This window comes from Eumetopias jubatus, unplaced genomic scaffold (assembly GCF_037043125.1).
Source record: "Eumetopias jubatus isolate StellerSeaLion01/CBP00866 unplaced genomic scaffold, mEumJub1_p1.0 scaffold_3, whole genome shotgun sequence".
Lineage (NCBI taxonomy): Eukaryota > Metazoa > Chordata > Mammalia > Carnivora > Otariidae > Eumetopias > Eumetopias jubatus.
In genome coordinates, this window is record NW_028274809.1 from 145,578,175 (window position 1) to 145,583,715 (window position 5,541).

Genomic DNA, 5,541 nt, shown 5'->3' on the forward strand with positions numbered 1-5,541 from the left:
TTCCAAGGAAAATAACTAGTTACAAAAAGAACTTCAAAAGGTAAAATCAGAGCTATTCTAGTGAAAGTAGAGAAATGATCTATCCCTTTAGTGTTCCTTGGTCTTATCCCTCAACTCTGAAGAGGCTCTAAAATCTAGATACGATTGGAAACTCCTATGACGATAGTTTACCATATATATTGAATTCTGGTTTAAAAGAATGATAATATTTTTTTAGTTGTCATCAAATTTAAGGGAGAACCTCCCACTTCTCTTGTTTGTCATATTGTTTTCACCTTGATAGACAATACACATGCTTTATAGTTTACCTGAAACTGAAATTCCTAGCCGGTTAGCAACAGAATCACTAAATGAAATGAACTTTTAAGACTGTGATAATGGTTGGAAGCAAGATTTTTAATAAATAAATAATGTTTTGTTGTAACACGCTCTTATTCATTCATTATGTACTACCTATGGTTGCTTTTCCACTACAACCATAGAATTGAGTGTCTGCACCAGAAACCTTTAAACCCAGAAAGCACAAAATATTTACCATCTGGCCCTATACAGGAAGAAAAAAAAAGGCTTTTCAACACCTCTTCTTACCTAAAAAAGACAAGGTGTAAAGTAAATAAAAACTTTTAGCTATCCCCATCTTGTTAGGTATGTGTATTTACCATGAAAACATACACAGTAGTTAATGTGAAAAAGATACTGAGATTTTAGTTGTCTATAAACAAGATTTTGAGTTGATTTAAGGTTTGTGGTGTTCTTACTCAACCTATAAATATATTTTTTAAATTACATTACTTTAGTGAACTTTCTTAATCAAGAAAGCCTCTTTTGGTGATTAGACCAGGGATTGTCAAACCATTGCCTGAGGGCCAAATCTAGCTTGCAGCTTGTTTTCCTATGGTCTTTAAGCCATATAAAATATTTTTAATTCATTCTTTTAAAATACAACAATAACACAACACGGGAGCAGCCAACTACATAAGCCAGCTGTTAACCAAAATAAAGAGTCATATTGATAAGAATACCTTAACTGTAGGAGACCTAAATACTCCACTCTCAGCAAAGGACAGATCATCTAAGCAGAAAATCAACAAAGAAACAAGAGCTTTGAATGACACACTGGACCAGATGGACCTCATAGATATATACAGAACATTCCACCCTAAAACAAGAGAATACTCATTCTTCTCGAGTGCACATGGAACTTTCTCCAGAATAGACCACATCCTGGGTCACAAATCAGGTCTCAACCAATACCAAAAGACTGAGATTATTCCCTGCATATTCTCAGACTATAATGCCTTAAAACTGGAAGTCAATCACAAGAAAAAATATGGAAGAAATTCAAACACTTGGAAGCTAAAGACCACTTAGCTTAAAAATGTTTGGGTCAACCAGGAAATCAAAGAAGAACTTAAACAATTCATGGAAACCAATGAGAATGAAAACATATCAGTCCAAAACCTATGGGATACTGCAAAGGCAGTTCTAAGGGGGAAATACATAGCCATCCAAGCCTCACTCAAAAAAATAAAAAAATCCCCAATTCACCAACTAACTTTATACTTTAAAAATTTGGAGAAAAAGCAACAAATGATGCCTAAGCCATGCATTAGAAGAGAAATAATTAAGATTAGAACAGAGATCAATGAATTAAGAACCAGAAATATAGTAGATCAGATCAACAAAACTAGAAGCTTGTTCTTGAAAGAATTAATAAGATTGATAAACCACTGGCCTGACTTAACCAAAAGAAAAGACCCGAATTAATAAAATTGTGAATAAAAGGGGAGAGATCATGACTAGCACCAAGGAAATAGAAACAAGTGTTAGAAATTATTATCAACAACTATATGCCAATAAATTAAACAACGTGGAAGAAATGGATGCCTTCCAGGAAACCTATAAACTCCCAAAACTGAAACAGGAAAAAATTGACAACCTGAATAGGCCGATAACCATCAGTGAGATTGACGCACTGATCAAAAAGCTCCCAAAACACAAGAGTCCAGGGCCTGACCGATTCCCAGAGGAATTCTACCAAACATTCAAAGAAGAAATAATACCCATTCTCCAAAAATAGAAACAGAAGGAAAGCTGCCAGACTCATTCTATGAGGCCAGCATTATCTTGATCCCCAAACCAGGCAAAGACCCTATCAAAAAGGAGAATTTCAGACTGATATCCCTGATGAATATGGATTCTAAAATTCTCACAAAATCCTAGCTAATAGGATCCAACAATACATTAAAGGAATCATCCACCAAGACCAAGTGGGATGTATCCCCCAGACGCAAGGGTGGTTCAACATTCGCAAATCAATCAATGTGATGGAACACATTAATAAGAGGAGAGAGAAGAACCATATGGTCCTCTCAATTGATGCAGAAAAAGCATCTGACAAAATACAGCATCCTTTCCTGATTAAAACTCTTCAGAGTATAGGGATAGAGGGAACATTCCTCAATTTCATAAAATCCATCTATGAAAAACCCACAGTGAATATCATCCTCAATGGAGAAAAGCTGAGAGCCTTTCCCTTAAGATCAGGAACATGACAAGGATGCCCACTCTTGCCACTATTGTTCAACATAGTACTAGAAGTCTTAGCAACAGCAATCAGACAACAAAAAGAAATAAAAAGTATTCAAATTAGCAATGAAGAAGTCAAACTTTCTCTATTAGCAGATGACATGATACTTTATATGGAAAACCCAAAAGACTCCACCTCCAAATTACTAAAACTCATACAGCAATTCAGTAATGTGGCAGGATACAAAATTAATGCACAGAAATCAGTTGCTTTCTTATACACTAACAATGTACCTGCAGAAAGAGAAATTAGAGAAACAATTCCATTTACAGTAGCACCAAAACCCATAAGATACCTCAGAATGAACTTAACCAAAGAGGTAAAGGATCTATACTCTAGGAACTACAGAACACTCATGAAAGAGATTGAAGACACAAAAAGATGGAAAAACATTCCATGCTCATGGATCAGAAGAATAAACGTTGTTAAAATGTCTATGCTGCCCAGGGCAATCTATATCCTCAAATGCCATCCCAATCAAAATTCCAATGACATTTTTCAAAGTGCTAGAACAAACAATCCTAAAATTTGTATGGAATTGGAAAAGATGCCGAATCACCATGGAAATGTTGAAAAAGAAAAACAAAGCTGGGGGCATCATCTTGCCTGATTTCAAGCTATATTACAAAGCCGTGATCACTGATACAGCATGGTACTGGCACAAAAACAGACATGTAGACCAATGGAACAGAATAGAGAGCCCAGATATGGACCCTCAACTCTATGGTCAACTAATCTTTGACAAGGCAGGAAAAAATATGCAATGGGAAAAAGACAGTCTCTTCAATAAATGGTGCTGGGAAAATTGGACAGCTATATACAGAAGAATGAAACTCGACCATTCTCTCGCACCATACACAAAGATAAACTCAAAATGGATGAAAGACCTCAATGTGAGACCGGAATCCATCAAAATCCTAGGGGAGAACATAGGCAGGAACCTCTTCTACATCGGCCACAGAACTTCTTTCAAGATACATCTCCAAATGCTAATGAAACAAAAGTGAAAATGAACTATTGGGAGTTCCTCAAGATAAAAAACTTCTGCACAGCAAAGGAAACAGTCAACAAAACAAAGAGGCAACCCACAGAATGGGAGAAGATATTTGCAAATGACACTACAGACAAAGGGCTGGTATCCAAGATCTATAAAGAACTTCTCAAACTCAAAACCCAAAAAACAAATACTTAAGTCAAGAAATGGGCAGAAGACATGAACAGACACTTCTCCAAGAAGACATACACAGGGCTAACAGGCATATAAAAAAATGTTCATCATCATTAGCCATCAGGGAAATTCCAGTCAAAACCACATTGAGATACCACCTTACACCAGTTAGAATGGCAAAAATTGACAAGGCAAGAAACAACAAATGTTGGCGAGGTTGTGGAGAAAGGGGAACCCTCTTACACTGTTGCTGGGAATGCAAGTTGGTACAGCCACTTTGGAAAACAGTCTGGAGGTCCTCAAAAATTTAAAAATAGAGCTACCCTATGACTCAGCAATTGCACTACTGGGTATTTACCCCAAAGACACAGATGTAGTGAAAAGAAGGGACATATGCACCCCAATGTTCATAGCAGCAATGTCTGCAATAGCCAAACTGTGGAAAGATCCGAGATGCCCTTCAATAGACGAATAGATAAAGACGATGTGGTCCATGTATACAATGGAATATTACTCAGCCATCAGAAAGGATGAATACCCAACTTTTACATCAATATTGATGGGACTAGAGGAGATTATGCTAAGAGAAATAAGTCAAGCAGAGAAAGTCAGTTATCATACGGTCTCACTTATTTGTGGAACATAAGGAATAGTATGCAGGAAATTAGGGGAAGGAAGGGAAAAAATGAAGGCGGGGGGAGATGAAAGGGAAAGACTAACCATGAGAGACTATGGACTATGGGAAACTAACTGAGGGTTCAGAGGAGAGTGGGAGGGGTTAGCCCGGTGATGGGTATTAAAGAGGGCACATATTGCATGGAGTACTGGGTGTTATATGCAAACAATGAATCATGGAACACTACATCAAAAACTAATGATGTAATGTATGGTGACTAACAAAACATAATAAAATAAAATAAAATTAAAAAAAATACAACAATAACAAAAAGGATATAGTACATAGACGGTATGTAGCCAGAAAAACCTAAAATATTTACTATATCCTCAGGATAAGACTATTTTATAAATGTGTTTGTGTTCTGTTTTAGACAAATTAGATTGTGAAAAAACAAACATATAAAGAAACATTACAAAAGATAGTTTACAAGTTCTCTTAAAAATGAAAATCTTTAATGGAACTAAACACCCTTATGTTGGACAAGAGACCATTTAGGGAATTGTAGTTTAAGACATCCTGCATTTGAAGATCTCTCTTGCAGACAAGAATCCTTAATATTTTGTTGTTTACAGAGCAGAATTAGAGGGTAGAAGCAAATGTGTGAAAGTGTGAAAGCCACAAAAATGCAGACTATGCCTAAATATGAGAAATAATTTTCTAAAATCACTGGGTATCACTTGTAAGTCACAGAGAGTTTTCTATTAGTAAGATGGCTAAATAGAGTAAAATAGTGTGACAGTGTAAAATAAGTTTATTTCATGTGACTCTAATGTACTGTCATTTTTTAATTTTTAAGAACACTTTTCACTTTTTGAATATTATTATCATTATATTCTATTGTTTTATAAATGATCTTCATTAACTCTGTAAATATTAATACATTTTTAGTAATTTTTCTTTCCAAATTTTTCATACTTTTTTTTTTTGCATCTGTGGAATTTGATTTCCAGTTTCCAATAGAAGCTTTATCTAAAATGCCTGTCCATTCTTGCCTTTTTCTTGATTTAATTACCGATCACTAAAAAGCTGATTGGGAGCCTTCTGCATATTGTCTGAGCTTGTCTTCTCTGGAGGGTGATCTGGTTATGATTCTTTCTTTGAAAT